Source organism: Camelus ferus, chromosome 18, assembly GCF_009834535.1.
Source record: "Camelus ferus isolate YT-003-E chromosome 18, BCGSAC_Cfer_1.0, whole genome shotgun sequence".
Taxonomy (NCBI): Eukaryota; Metazoa; Chordata; class Mammalia; order Artiodactyla; family Camelidae; genus Camelus; species Camelus ferus.
The window spans coordinates 20,345,199-20,362,218 of record NC_045713.1 but is presented as its reverse complement, the minus strand read 5'-3'; positions in this window follow the sequence as shown (position 1 = coordinate 20,362,218).

Below are 17,020 nucleotides of genomic sequence, written 5' to 3'. Positions count from 1 at the left end.
TTGGCTTTACTGAGTGCAGGCCAGCAGACCCAAGTTTGGTTCCATAACAGAGTAGTTCATATGGGCAGTGGCTCGGCTCCACACTGACATTCAGGGACCCAGGCTGATGGTGACTTTTCTTCCTCAAATACTTCCAAGGTCTCTCTGATCATTGCCATCCCCTGGCACAGGAAGTGAGAAGGAGCATGGAGGCATGCCCACTGAGGGTTCTGTGGGTCCAGACTGAGTGGCTCACATGAAACCTGTTTACATTCCCTTGAAGAAGAACTTAGTCATGGCCACACACAATTACCAGAAAGGTTTGGAATTGCAGTCCCTGGCTGGGCATCCATATGTCCATCTGTGATTCTGTTGCTATGGAAGAAGAGGAGAATTAGATTTTATTAGCAATTTACAGTTTATGCCGTCTGGGGAGTGGGAAGTCAAAGCAGGAAGGGGGAGTAAAGAAGAGAAAGAGGAGGTTGATTTCAGCGGACAACCACAGCAACAAGCGTAAGGTCTACATCAAAGAGGTCCAGATACGTGGCATGTGGCCTCAGTGCTTTCCAGGCCATAGTGATGCTCTGAGTTCACAGGTGCCAATATCCTGGTTCCAGTGGAATGTCTGCTTTGGTGTGAGCTTAGCAAGGGCTTTGGTCAGAATGCAAAATAGAAAAGACAGGCATTTCCCCAGGGAAGGAGTTTGGAGAAGAGACTCCCCCAAGCACATCCTGGATGGCAGTAGGACTGGCTGCAAGGGTACGCTTCCCGGTAGGTCCCGCTCAGCGTCTGAACAGGGCTCGGCTTCCAGGTAACTCCAGTGATTCCAGCTGGGGTGGAAAGGAACCCCAGTCCAGCTGACAGACAAATAAAAGTAAGTGGTCTTAAATGCCTTCATTTGCCCCTCTGATAAGGGGTAACAACAAAACAGGACATTAGATTTGATGTTTTAGAAATCACCAGATGCTACCCAGCTCTTTCTTCCCTGAATAAACTGTGCACAAAAGAGGCTTCCACGTCCCTCTCCCTCTGCGTTATTTAGCCCTTTGGGACGTACATGCCACAAACCCCAGACTCTTGATCTGCGAGGACAGCTGGTGCCAGAACAGGTCAGGCAGCAGCACCTGCTGGCAACACGTAGGCTGCAGACACACAGACCCTATGCCCGATGAATATATTGTATATATGAATGAAGCTCATTCAATGAAGCTGATATGAATATATCAGAATGTATTAGCTGATAACACATGCGCCCCAAAATCAGTGAGGAAATCATCTCCTCCACACGATTGGCACAAAAGAAGGAAATCGTCGGCGTCCCTCCAACACAGCCCAGCTATTGTCAACTCTGGCGGGCGAGATGATTAATGTATGTGTGACCACACGTCCAGATTTCAATTCCTAGCATGATGCACGTGGACCATGTCCCCCCTGTATGGATCCTCGATACTTAAACCTACTCAATGGTTTTTATTTGCATTGATCACGTTTCATGGTATGATTAAATTTGTATGGAAGAGAACCAATTAGTTTTGTTTTACACTTATTGAATACACTTTATAGTCATGAATTAACTCTCCACAGTTAGGTTATTTATCCGGTGGCAGGAGGCTCGATGGGCCGTGCCAGGTCTCATTGTGGTGGGCGGGGGCTGGGGGAGCCGGTGCCTCCGAGAAACGGGCTTAAGGCGCTCATGCCGACCGCCCGCCGATCACCTCTGGTCCCGGTGGGATTTCTCTCTCGGGAGAGTAAATCTGAGGCTGGAGCTCAGGGTAAATTTCAGGAGCTGATCAAGGCTTTGTCTGGAGAGGAAACACTTTCTCCTACGGAATGGAAAGATCAATGGAGTAGAACTCAGCTCCGGCTCCGGCTCCGGCTCTTTTACTCTGCGGGCTGTTGAGACTGGACCAATAGTTTTAACTTCTTTGAGCCTCCGTAAACAAAGATGATAAGAAGGAGCTGGAGGAGGAGGAGGAGAGAGCATGGGCGGGGGGAGGAGGGGAGAGATCTTCTCCCTACATAAATAAATTTGCCGTGAGGCTCAAACATGAGAGTACAAATGAAAATAATTTATAAACAGTAAAGCATCGTCTTCATGCCAGTTTTTCCCTTTCAATAAAAAACAGGAGCAGCACGGCCCTGTGTAATGCAAGAGGGACGTGGAATCAAAAGATGAGTCTGACTCTCTGCTGCTTCCCAGCAGTGTGGCTTGGTGGATGCCAGTTAACCTCTCTCATCTCATGTCGTCTCATCCTAAAAGCGCAGATTACCATAGGATCTAATGAGATATTTCAGAGGGCAGTGTTTTCCCCACCGCCCCAATAGAATACCAGCCTCCTCATTCTCTATCCCTTTTCTCTGGTTTTATTTCTCTCCATAGCTCCTGTGTCAGTCTGCTTGGGCTGCGGAGCAAAAGCCCGTAGACTGGGTGGCTTAAGCAACGGAAATTTGTTTTCTGACAGTTCTGGAGGCTGGAAGTTCAAGATCAAGGTGTCAGCAGATTTGGTTTCTCCTGAGGCCTCTCTCCTGGCCGCCTTACTGTGTCCTCACATGGCCTTTTCTCTGTGCACGTGTGCCCTGGTCTCTCCTCAAGGGCTCAAATTTCCTCTTCTTCCGAGGACACCAGTCAGATTGGATTAAGGCCCACCCCAGCGGCCTCATTTGGACTTCATCTCCTCTTTAAAGGCTCTATCTCTAAATGTAGTCTCATTTTGAGATACTGGGGGTTAGCGCTTCAACATATAAATTTGGGCGGGGGGGACCCAATTTAGTCGATAACAGCACCTGACATTATATTATACGTTTATCTGCAATCCTAAACTCCATGAGAGACCTTGTTTTCTTCACTACATATGCCTAACACTTAAAACAGTGCCTGGCACATAATAGGTGCTCAGTAAACGTTTGTCAAATGACTTAATGAGCACTGCTTAGAATAATGACGGTTCCAACATATCCTAGTTCCGGCATGAAGACAACCACCAAGAGGTGAGCTGCTGGAGATCATCTCTGAAGGCCCTTCTCATCATTGGTCCCATGATCAGCTTCTGTTGTACTTGCCTTGTGACCCCAGAATTCAAAGAACACCCCGTGGCTTGCTTATTTAATACTTTATCCCCAAACTCAAGAAAACCTCGAGCTTCTGGGTTGGCAGGGAATTTACACATCATCAGATTCAACTTAAAAACCAGTGAAGGGAACCCCTTTATAGCATTCCTTGCTAACCTTACCCCGTTATCAGCTCCAGGGACCGGAAGCCCTTTCCCTCCGGAAGCAGCCGGTCCTATGGTTAGAACGTGTCATTCTGTGTCCATGACGAAGTGTACACAATCAGAGTGAAAAGTGTAAACTGCTATCTCTAAGTAGGCAAACAGACAGAAAACCGGTTTATCTCTACAGTAGTGGTGGTTTGCAGGAATTCAAAGGAATTCATTAGATCTATCTGCAACTGAATGGATGTCTCAGAAAGAAAAAACAGAATACTGATGCATACAATGATACTACACACACACATATATATTCATTTATGTATTTCATATATGTAAATAGTCATCTGAAAACAATGTTATGCTGTGTCAAGTACAAAACCATGCATGGGAAGGACACATCCCAACCTCAGAGCAGCGGGGCCTCTGGAGGGAGGGAGGGGTGAGGGAGGGGACTCTAATTCCATCTGTGACATTCGTTTCTTTAAAAAAGAAGCCTGAAGCAAGTATGTCAGAATGGCAACATCTGATGCATCTTGGTGGTAGGTACATAATATATAATTTTTTAAACTTCTCTGATATTTGAAACAATCTCTTTTTTTAATGTATTTTCATGAAAAGGGGAAAGTGTCATCTTCAACTGAACTGATATGAGGCCCCACATCATTCCAGTGACTGGTCCTAGTTCTGACCTCTCCGGGGTCACCTGACATAAATTTTCTTCCTCTTCCAGGCCACATTCCTGGTCTTCCTAGTTAGGGGAAATATGCCAAGTGACCTCACCAGTAGCCTTGAGGCCAATACTTTGGCTGAACTGGCATCTGGACACACAGACTCCCTTTCCCCCGCTACTTACTGAGTCCCTCTGTAGAGGGACCTGCAGGTACACGCAGAGCACCTGCTACGCACACACGGATTCGTTTATATATATTCATACATGTAAATATGCTGTTTGAATTCTGATATTCTTCATTTCCAAGCTCCTTGTCTAGTGAGAGAGACAGACAGTCAACCAGATCGCTGCAGCACAACGTGCTAACCGGAGAGCTCGCACGGAGGGCTTTAGGTTGGAGGAATCTATGACTAACCCACCTCATGAGAAACGGGGTGGAAGGCTGAAGCAGCTTAGCTAGAAAGAATCGGCCCTAAGTGAGCTCTGAAGGATGACAAGGGCACTTCCTGGAGGATAAGGCAGGGAATGTCTCCCACGTAGAGGCACAGTGGCCGGAAAAGGACTGGTTCATTTGACAAACAGAAGGATGTATGCAATGGCTGTAGCAGAGGGTATGTAATGGGAAAATAGCAGGAGAATGCCTGAAATTATTTTCAAAAGCGTAATCACTCAGTGGGCTAACCCACTCCATACCACTCAGGTGGATGTCTTTATGTGTGACCATGGTTACCTGTGTTCCACATGCTGTCTTTCATAAGATTTGTTAATAGAAAACGCTATAAATAGGTGGGCATAAAGGCAGCTGGGGGCTGGGTGTACGAGTGGGCTGACCTCTACAGACCCAATGTTCCTTAACCTCAATGAAATCCCAACTCACCTGCCTGTGTCATTGAAATTGCCTATCTTCAATTCTTTATGCAATAAGTAATAGCCAAGTTCTCTGTTGCATGGAAATTGTATTTCAGTGTGCGCTGTTTGTTTGTTTTTTTAAAGGCTTTGCAGGGTTCAATGAAGAGACAAATAACAGATAAAATAGAAGATGCAGGAAGGGCCAGCTAGTAAAAGACTTGAGAACTTTATCCTGTAGGCATCAATGAGGGTTCTTCAAGCAGAGGAGTGAGAGAGTGTGGTCAGCCTTTGTTACCTGGATTATTGTTTTGGAAGCCATATGGAATGAGATCTGGGGGGGGGAAGACCATGGAAGGGGCTACTGAAGAAAAAGTGGATTACTGCTGGACCTCGGGAAGGGCAAGTGGATTATTTACACTAAGGGTGATTACGCTACCACCCCTGTAGACATCTGTGGCTTACTTGGCACAACGAACATTTATGCTTAGCCCAAGGCAGTTGTTTGTGGCTGTTTGTCAGTCCCCCCTGAGCGCCCAGGAACTCAGACTCCTTCCCTGATGCAGCTCTGCCACCTCCAATTCTGCCCTCCCCGGTCAGTGTGCTCATCTGCATCAAAGGGGAGAGAGACTGGATGGGCAGAAAGGAGAGGGTGGGCTGGACCCACTCTGGAAGTGGCTCACACCCCTCTGCTCACATCTCATTGGACAGAACTCAGTCACATGGCCACCCACAAGGGAGGCAGAGAAATGCCAAAGAGGCATTGCCTGCCTGTTAGTAGTAATTAGCATTGATTATAATTAGCATTTATGAGCACCTACTATGTTCCAGGCATGAGTCTAAGCACTGACATGCAGTTATCTCATTTATTTTCCACGGTAACTCCACAAAGCAGACCCTATGATAAATGCCACTCTAGAGGTGGGAGAAATGATATATTAACAGTAACTTACTAATATGCCCAACGTCACAAGTGTGGCGTCTGGCATTCAAATCCAGCGAGTCTGACTTCATAACAACTCTGCGCTGTGACCTTATCCAGGAAAACGATTGGAAGTAGCACATGTTTTCTTTCCTTGCAGTAATTTCTACCTGTCAGCTTTGATACTTGCCTCCCCAGACGTGGTTCCTGTTCGTTGTTTTCACATTTTTCGTGGTGGGCTCACAGCACTTCTAACCTCATCCACACTACAACCCTAAGGGCCGATGGTCATCACTCTCCTCTTGTTCACGGCGAAAGTAAAGCCCAGAGACAGCAGAGACGCACCCCAGTGACCCGGCAAATTAGCGACACACTTTGGATGTGGGTCTCTGGCTTCCTACGTCGGTGGACTTCCTGCCATAACAGTGTTTCCAAAAATGTGCTGCTCAATTTTTTTAATAATAATAATTAATTAATTCCGACTAATAAAAAAAAAAATCTTTAATGTATTGCCCATCCCTCTGGTAGAGCATGAGGTGACTTAAGGGGTGTAACATGATGATGACATCATTTTAAGAGAAAACGTCCATCCTCCTTTCCCAGAAATCCAAGCTGTGGTCTAGGAACTGATCTCCAAAGAAAACCATCTGCGTGGAGCTGAAGTAAGGAGTTCCTTCTGTGCTGCGCCAAGGCCTTTTTCAGGCTCTGGGGGAATAACGCTTTGATATGTTAATCACTGTGCACTTTTTTCCCCCCTATTCCTAGAAACGCCTGCTGCCCTGGGAGGTTTTCTCCATTCACACAGCATCAAGGGTGGCCAGCATCCTGCCTCAGAGGAGGGATATCAGGCTCTGACAGCTCTGAGCACAAAGACAGAAGAGTCCAAAGGCCCGAGATGAATGTATAGTAAGCCGAGCATCTCAAAAGCCCCCAAAGACACACTCCCAGAGCAGACAAGCATTTGCCAGGCTCGTGGGAGGGAGGGGAATTAGAGGGTAAGAGGGTTTGACTTTGGTGAGTGAATGAGAAGAGGCTCTCCCCAGCAAGGCCACATTCAGAGTAACGGTTGGGAGAACTGCAAAGCCCCAAGACACCTGTGGGGACCCCAAAGGAGAGAGGAACAGGGCTCTCGGTTCCAAGAGCAAAGTCCCAAAGTAAGGCAGGCCCCCCAGCGCTCCCTGCAGCAACCCAGAGTGAGAGCAGAAAGATACCCCGCAGGCAGCCTGTGAAGGAGGAGCTGCGACCTTGCCCAGAAGGAGGACCATGGCAAGGGCTCAAGCACCCCAGACAGAGAGAAGGGCGGCATGGAAACATGTGAACTTGAAGACTTGAGTCCAGGCGTGAAAAAAGACCCAGCCATGACCTGTAGGGACCGAAGACCAGACCAGAGGGGACCATACATAGCAAGGGAACGCGACAGAGCCAGATGGCGGCGACAAGTCCAGATGCTCCCTCCCCCCCCCCCCAGCTCCCACTGACCCCTGCTGAGGTCCGAGCATGTCCAGACTTAGGCAAGACCCTGGGAGAAGGGTCCTGCCATCTGAGTCAAACTCAGTCACATCATTTTTCAGATTCTATTTCTTACATACCTGAGATGATGGGATGAGATTTGTACCCACCACGTAAGCAGGCTCTCCCATTTTGCTTCCTGAACCCCCAGGGCTCAGCTTCCACCTCCCCTCAAGTGATGCCGGGCTGAACAGGGAGGGGATTTCTGGGGAAGCTGACGCTGCCGCCCGGCTCTCACTGCCTCCAGCCCCGGGGTTATTTGTCTGCTCGTGACAAGAATATATGGTTCTGTCGGAGTAGGTGGTGGAGGGAGAGGGCCCTGGAGGGTCCTGGCAGAAGGGCCTGATGCAGAAGAGATGCAACCAGCCCCCTGAGCCTCTGTGACCGAGATGAGGGGCAGAATGCCAGTCCTGAGCGGTCACTTCTGTCCCTGGCTAGGTCCCTGGGATCCCTTCTCTGCTTCCATAGATTCAGCCCTCACCTTCACCTGGGGGATCTGCTGTGCCCCCCCTCTCAGCTTGGCTCCAAGTGGGGCTTATATGCCCCCCTCCTCTCCTCCTGCCGCCTCTAAGAACAAGCTCACTGGCCCTTTCTCTAATTTCAGGGTTCTCCCTGTGACCCTTGGGGACAGACAGACAGGAAGCACCAAAGTCACGGCGGAGCAAAGGCAGAGCCGGTTACTATCAGCATCGCACTGATGATTAACGGGAGGAGTGCTGGAGGGGTGCCAGGCCGCCGTGCTAAGTAAGGGCTTTACCACTGAGGTTTGCTTAAACCTTCACTGCAGCCCTGAGAGGCAGACACTCTTACTGGCCACAGTTTATACATAAAGAGACCGAGGGTCTGAGAGGCAGGATCACATGGCTCATATGTGGTGAAAAGGGTATGACTGGGCCCCAGGTTTTTCTGACTCCAAAGGCCATACTTTAACCACTACACGCCATAGAAAGGCTGCAGTCGTGGGTACCTAGGGCTCATCTCAGAAATGAGTCACCCGGCTGTGACAGCAAAATAATTCTGTATCCTACTGGTAGAAACGCTGCCTCTTCCCTGAACCGGCCAGGTGATGGGATGGAATAAAGCTGGCCCTGAAAACCGTAGGAATCTGTGCATACAGCTAAAAGGATCTGGGAACAATCCAGTCTGACAAGTCATTCTTCTCTACCCGTGTGTTCCGGCTGCCAAGATGTGTAACAGAACACCAGGAGCGCCGCTATCCATCAGGCCGTCTCATCTAGGCAGCTGGGAGACTGCAGGTGCCAGCCTGCGCTGGGGGTCAATGCGGCTGCATCACCACCTGGCTTTCAAATGCATAAAGAATTCCAGAATGGAATGTGCTCCACATCTTCCCAAATACTTTGCATGAAAGAGGCTTAAGTCATAGCTGGAGAGTCAGGTGCTGAACAGACTATCCAGGAGGCATTTTCTAGAGATAGAACTTGAAGATGTCAGATCGCTGTTCTATAGGGAACAGCTGGACGGGGAGTGATGTTAACATAGAAGAAAATAAACTAGGTTGTAGAATTGTCAGCATCCCCTCCATCACTTTAATGTCAATGGTACGACTGAAACCTTGGGACACCAAGGATTTTAATTCTCTTGATTGTAAGTTGTGGAAACCCAACTTGAACAGGCCAAAATAAAACAAAGGAAAGAAGGAAGCAAGGAAGAAGCTAGGGGTGGGGGGCACCTACTAGCTCATGTAACTGGAAGGTCCAATCAGGTTTCAGGTGTGGCTAGATCCAGGATCCTTAACAATGTCATCAGAACCCTATCTTCCAGTCTCTTGCATCTTTTTCTCTTGTATTATCTTCCCTCCCTAGCAGACTCTACCCTCAGTATGGCCAGGAGGCTAACAAAAGATCCAGATTCACAGCTATCAGCTCAGCAACCATAAAGGAAAGAGTAGTTCTCTTTCCCAACAGCTCCTGCAAAATTCCAGGGCCAACTCACTGGTACAGGTTGGAGCACTGAGACTTGGTTCTGGGTCTCAGGCTCAGTTCTGGAACCAGAGCAAAGTTTGCTGGCTGAATAACAGAAAATGAGTGAGAAAACTGGGATTTTTCTGGTGAAGAAAGAACAGATGATCCACTGGGTCATCCACTCCATTGAGGAAGCAAGGTGGAGGGCCAGAAGTGACTGGGTAGCTCCCTAAGCCAGGAGTCATGCGGTGTGCTAACCCGCAGAGTGCCACAGCATCCCCATGAACTAGCTCTCATCTTCCCAATATTTTTGTGGTTAAGGAAACTGGGACTCCAAGAGGGAGAATGGTTCGATGCATGCAACATGGGCTCAGGTTCAAATTCATATCTGGCTAATTCTTACAGGAACTACATTTTTCATGCTGTGTCTTGGCCAGAAAGACAACCGGGAAGTAAAATTAATATCTGTCTCAGCTCCAGAATAAAGACTATTTGGTTGGGTTCCTGCGCAGTGATTTTACTGTTTTCTTCTGAGCTTTAGTTTCCACTATGAAGTGACATTTTAGGTATAAAATGACAACACTGTCCTAAATTAGTGGTGTTAACAGGTGGCAGAGGGATCCAGGGGTGACAGTTTTCAGAAAACCTATAGGATTGGTCCCTTTCGGCCAGCATGACCAGCCCCAAGTGTGACGTGCCGCTTCCCCTGGGTCCAATGGCCATGATGCCATCACAGTGACAATAAGCCCATGTGACCTCAGTGCTTTGGGTACATGATCTCATTTAATCTTTTCCTTTTTTCTAGTTATGTAACATTTCAAACATACAGAAAATAATGTGTCAGACACATATGTACTCTAAGATTAAACAGATGTTAACATTTCACCGTACTGCTTTAAAACTCTTTTTAAGGAAACAAAATGTTACAGACACTGGTAAACTTCTCCTCCTCGATACCCTTTATTCTCTTCTCTTTTTCTGTCCAATCCTAGAGGTAACCTTCATAATGAATTGGTGTGAATGAGCCACAAATATGTTCATGTTTGTTTAATTTTTGTATATGTGCATAAACTAAATTATATACACATATATGTATGTAATATACATATATGTGCATATATATATAAAAATTTTTGTGTTTTAAAATTTTACATCTAGTACCCTTTTAAAACTCGCTCTTCCTTCAGACATATTTTTCTTAATTTATCTATATTTATACGTGTGGATCTCATTCATTCATTTAAACTGTCATATCATATCCTGCTGTGAATAAGCCACAATTTATTTACCATTTCCCAACAGACATTCAGTCAAAAGTCACGTGGGGCCCTCCTCTTGGCATTAAATGTCAATAATTCTGACTATTTCCCTTTGCCCCTTAATCCCAGAGTTAGTAGGTATTTCCTGCAGTTGCTGTCCTTGCAATATTTTTCTGTCCTTTATAGCCTTTTGTTTATGTAACCAACCATTTTACACCCAGTTTACAGTTCTTTTTGTTGTTGTTGTTGCAGGGGAGGTAATTAGGTTTATTTATTTATTTATTTTTTAACTTTTTTTTTATTGAGTTATAATCATTTTACAATGTTGTGTCAAATTCTAGTGTAGAGCACAACTTTTCAGTTATACACAAACATATACATATCCATTGTCACATTTTTTTCTCTGTGAGCTACCACAAGATCTTGTATATATTTCCCTGTGCTATACAGTATAATCTTGTTTATCTAGTCTACATTTTGAAATCCTAGTCTGTCCCTTCCCACCCCCTGCCCCCTTGGCAACCACAAGTTTGTATTCTATGTCTATGAGTCTGTTTCTGTTTTGTATTTATGTTCTTTTTTTTTTTAGATTCCACATATGAGCGATCTCATATGGTGTTTTTCTTTCTCTTTCTGGCTTACTTCACTTAGAATGACATTCTCCAGGGACATCCATGTTGCTGCAAATGGCATTATGTATCCAGAAGGAACCCTACTTCAAAAAGACACCTGCACCCCAATGTTCATAGCAGCACTATTTACAATAGCCAAGGCATGGAAACAGCCTAAATGACCATCAACAGATGACTGGATAAAGAAGATGTGGTATATTTATACAATGGAATACTATTCAGCCATATTTCTTTCTTTTTTAATGGAGGTGCCAGGGATTGAACCCAGGACATTGCACATGCTAAGCAGGCGCTCTGCCACTGAGCTCAGTGTATAGTTCTTTATACTCAACTCTCTCTGTTAAAACAACTGGTGTGGTTTCTGTCCCTTGACTGGATCCTTACTGACTTAGCACCTGTACAGCAAACCTTGACGGCAAAGAAGGAAACGTTCTCTCTTTCTCTTTTTCTTTCGAAATTGCCTTGGGTCTTCTTGGCCCTTATTTTCCCACATTGTATAGTCCTTGGGAAGTTCCACCAAAATAATCAATCTTAATATTAAGCATTTTGGATTTTTAAATAGCAATTGCATAAATTTATAGTTAAATGTGTGAAGCATTGACATCTTAACTGAGGTTCCTCTGATCCATGAACACAGCATGATTTTCCCATTTCTTTAGGTCTCACATGTTTTACAGGAGGATATTATATTTTTCTCCACAAAGTTTACGTATGTCTTCTGCTAGATATATTTCTGATTAATTACAGGGTTTGTTGCTATGGTACGTTGAATCATTTTTAATTATTGCTTTTAATTGTTTCTGGTTGGTTTTTAAGAACACGATTGATTTTTTTTCAGTATATTGATCTTTTCTGTATATTGAACAACTCACTGAACTCTCAGGTTTGTTATTAATATGATTTCATACTCTGTAGAATTTCTCTGTGTAATCATATTAACTGTGAATAATGACAGCCTCATTCCTTTCTTTGCAACGGTCATACTTTTGTTTCTTTGGATGACATGTGCAGATATGTGTGTATGTATCTTGTTACACTATCACTGTGCCTTCAGTTCAGTATTGAATAGAAGCACTTCCTTTTCTGGCCAAGAAGGAGTTTCAGGAAGTGGATTTACCCTTTCACCTGAAACAGCTAAAAAAATCATTTAAAAATTTATGGCACAATGGTTCTCAAGATATTGGAATCAAGCAAAGAAGATGAGTGACCTACGAGAGATGGGAAACAAACAAGGTGAGCTCAGTGACTGCCCCAGGTACTGCCCAGAGAACGTTTGCAGGCTGCAGCATGAGGGAGGTGACCCCAGGCAGAGTGAGGTCCACCCGAGGTAAGGAGATGGAGCTGAGAGACCAGGAAGGCCAAGGTGGCAGGAGTTCACAGGGCTAGTCAGAGATCTTCAGAGATCTGCAGAAGGTCCCTACTGAGTCTTCAGCCAAGTACTGATCAGCTCATGACTGACAAATTACCACCTCCTACCTCAAAGTTAGGTAAAGAACCACCATAAAGGAATAAGGGGTATTCAAGACCAGGAAATAATGCCTAACCTCACCAGTCACAGTGAAAAAGCTTGCAATTCACAGAGCACTGGGTAGAGCATTAGAAGGATTTTTGCCTCAGTAGTTGTGGTATATTTATCCAGTGGAATACTACTCAGTGATAAAAAAGAATAAAATAATGCCATTTGCAGCAACACGGATGGATCTGGAGATTATCATTCTAAGTGAAGTAAGCCAGAAAGAGAAAGAAAAATATCATATGATTAAAAAAAGAAAAGAAAAAAGAGAGCACTAAGGAATTCATCTACAAAACAGAAACAGACTTGCAGGCACAGTAAACAATTTTATGGTTACTTGGGGGAAGGAGGTGGGAAGGGATAAATTTGAGAGTTTGAGATTTGCAAATATATAGTACTTAACTATATATAAGAATAGATTTAAAAAATTCTTCTGTATAGCACAGGAAACTATATTCAGTATCTTGTAATAACTTTTAATGAAAAAGAATATGAAAATGAATATATGTATATATATGCATGACCTGGACATTATGCTGTACACCAGAAATTGACACATTGCAACTGACTATACTTCAAAAAAAAATTAGCCCTAGACTAAATGCTGCTCTGGCCCCACCTAACAAAGCTTAAATGCAAGACGCAAAAGAATCAAACAGGTAATCGCATGTAAGAGCAAAGCTCCAGAGTAGTCCACAGGAATAAAAAATACCTAGCACACAGGTGAAATTCAAAATCAAAATTCGCACTCAATCAAAAATTACTGAACATACAAATATGCAAGAAGATACAACCCATAATGAGGAAAAATAATCAATTAATCAAAAGTGGCACAGAAGAGATACAACTGATAAAATTAGTAAATAGAAGCTAGAGAAAACATTGAAGATGTTCATTAGACACATGGAATAAAGAGAAACCACCAAATCTCTGAATAATTAGAGAAATTAAGCAATTCTTTTAAACCATTAAAAGAATAAAAGACAAAATACGGAGGAAATATTTGCAAATCACATAGTTGATTTTTTTAAGACTTGTATCCATAATATACAGTAAGAAAACAAAAAGAAAGCAGTATTGGATGAAAAATTTGAACAGATACTTTATCCAAGAAGATATAGATGGCAAATAAGCATGAAAAGATGTTCAACATCATTAGTCATTAGAGAAACACAAAATAAAGCCCCACTGAGACACCAGTACACACCTATTAGAATGCCCAAATTTTTAAAAAATCGACCATTCCAAGTGTTGGCAAGGATACGGTACAACTGGAAATCTCATACACTGCTGGGAACATGGGAATGTGATGGCTACAGGCACTTTGCAACACAGTCTAACAGTTCCTAAAGAGTGAAACATACACCTTACTTACGATCCCACCGTTCCACTGCTAGGCATTTATGCAAGAGAAATAAAGCACATGTCTACACAAGGCTTGTACACAAATGTTCCCAGCAGCTTTATTTGAGATAGTCAAAAGCTGGAAACAATCCAAATGTTCAACAGATGAATGGATAAACAAACTGTGGTATACCCATATGATACTTCCCAGCAATAAAAAGGAGTGAATTACTTCTATGGTATACAACATGGATAAATCTTAAGGTAGTTATTTGAGTCAAAGAAGGCAGATGCAAAAGACACATACCGTATTATTTCATTAGTATTAAATTCTTTAAAAATGAGCAGCAATCTGTAGCAAAATCAGAAAGCTGATCAGTGCTTGCCTGGGGACAGGAGGCTATGGCAGACAAGGGGCAGGAGGGAGACGTACAAAGAACACAAGGAAATGTTTGGGGGGGTAATAAACGTGTTCAACATCTTGATTGTGACTGTGGTTTCACGGGTGTATACATATGTCAAAATCTATGTGCAATTTATCGAATATCAACTATTCTTTGATGAAGTGTTTTTTAAAGTAGCAAAAATATGGGATAGAAACAGAAATGGAGTTATGCTTATCCTGTGGCCAACTCTAAAGAAAATTCTGCTTAAATTTCACCATTATGTATGTTTGCTCTTAGATTTTGGTACTTGATGCTTTTGTAGGAAAAATATTACACACCATGCTCTTCTTCGGAAATAAAACCACTTTATTGAAGTATGACTGACATGTAAAAAATCGTACCTATTTAATGTATACAACTCAGTAAGTTTAAGCACGCACCCATGAAACTATCACCACCTAACAACACTATATTTTTAGTATATAGTTAAAATTTGCTAAGAGAGTAGATCTTATGTTAGGTGTTTTTACCACAAAATAGCAATGCTAATAATAAAGAAGGTGGGAGGAAATTTGGGAGGTGATGGCTATGTCATGTCCTTCCTGCTACAATTCCTTCTACTCTCCATTTTTTTCTTAGTGGATATTTTAAGTACTTCTGGTCTACTCCTTTCTCTCAGGACAAACTAAGGAATTTCCCATGCTTAACCTTGAAACCAAAAACCCTTGTTAACCACTATTGAAAGCAATTTCAGGAAGAAGAAGGAAATGTGTCTTCAATCCCCCAAAGAGCTGCAGAATAGAACAGGCAGTATTCCTGCATCATAAAATACTTCAGAAGTGAGATGGTGAGAATATTAACAAATTCATCAGTCTTATATTCCCGTTGAGTGTGGAAAACAGTGGGTAAATAAATAATCCTGCTCTGTTTCCTGTGACTATAAAGCCATACACGAGAACAGTCACACAAAGGAATCTATTAAGTCACCCAGTCATTAGATAACACTGCCGTGCCCATGAAATATAACCTATAACACTAAAATATCTCTGACTCTGAGCAACTGCTCCTGCTTAATAATTTGTGACCCTAGTAGTAAAATTTAAACTGGCATCTCTGTTTACTGAAAGGTTCAAATCTTAGGAAGTTTCCATGTGAAGCAACAGAAGGGCTTCAGAATTTTCTTCTTCATGCACAGAAGCATAGGAGAATAAGAAATACCATGACTGTTGATTTGCTAATTCAATCTAAGCATTTCAGAGTCTTTTCTCATTAAAGTAACAGTACTTATGTCTCAAGTTAAGAACATCCCTTCTGGCCTCATTTGCCAGAAGTTTTTTGGTTTGTTTTTCAATCATGAGTATTTCTTGAATTTTATTCCATACATTTGCCAAATTTATTAGAAGGATGACATGATTTTCTGTCTTTAACCTCTTATTATAGTGAGCCATATTAATTAGATTTTTAATTGGTAAATCATTCTTAGGTTGCTGGAAAAATCCCTACTTGGTCATGATGTATTTTTAACACAAATCACTGGGGTTTGTTTCCTGATACTTCATTTAAGATTTTTGTTCATTAGTAGAATTTGAAAATTATTTTTCCTTACCATACAATCCTTGTATGGTATTGGTTTCAAGATTCTTCTAGCCTCAGAAAAGGGATTGTGAAGTTGTCCTTTTTTTCTTTTTTTGCATTCAGTAGAGATTGTCTCTTCCTTAAATGTTTGTTTTGGTAAAACACAATTAGGTTTCGGAGTCTTCTTTTCTAAGAGATGAATTTAAGACACAATGTTATCCCTCCCTGCTCAGCTGTATCTCATGAGTTTTGATATGAAAGGTACTATTTGTCATTCAGCTGTACACATTTTCTAGTTTCCATTATGATTTTTTTCTTTGATACACGAATTATCTACATCTACTTTGTTGAATTCTAAAATGCATAAATTTTCTTGAGTCCTAATTTTATGGTCAAAGGATGTAGTGGGCATTTATTTACATTTACTAAGTGGCTGGACCATAGTTAGTTTTTATGAACACTCCATGAGTTTTGGAAAAGAATTTTTATATCCTCCAAGTATCAGCTGCAAAATCCCACATATGTCAATTAGCTTAAAACTTGCTAGTTTTGTTATTTGAATTTTTTATAGCCTTACAATGTTTTGTCATTTCACATATCAGTTAGAGAGGTGTATTATACTCACCCTTGTAATTTTGTCAATACCTACTTTCTATGTTTTGAATCTGTCTATTTAAGCTATACAAGTCCAGAAGTATTATATCCTCCTGATGAATCACACCTATTATCATTCTGTATCAATACTTTTTATCATTAATAATAAATGTCTCTCCAGAATATTTTGTTTTCTATTAATATAGATACATAAGATTTCCTTTGTTTAGTGCTTTTTAAGTTAATGTTCCAAAATGGAGGGGATCCACAAACTACAGCCTGAGGGCCAAATCCTGCCACACCTGGTTTTTTTTAAATAAAGTTTTATTGGAACACAGACACATTCATTCATTTTTGTATTGTCTACGGCTGTTTTCAGGTGACAATAGCAGAGTTGAGTAGTTGCAACAGAGACTTCACGGCTAGCAAAGCCCTAAAATATTCACTGAGGCTCTTTACAGAAGAAGTGTCTTGACCACTGTGATACAATATTGAACAGATCCAAATGAATATTTATAACATATGGGCAAAGCAATGGACACCTGGGTGCCCGACACCCAGTTTAAGAAGTAGAACATCACCAGCATCTCTGAAGCAGTAGCTCCCTCCCTGTCCTTAGCTGGGCTGCTCTCAGATTCACGTCTCTCCTGCTTAGCATTT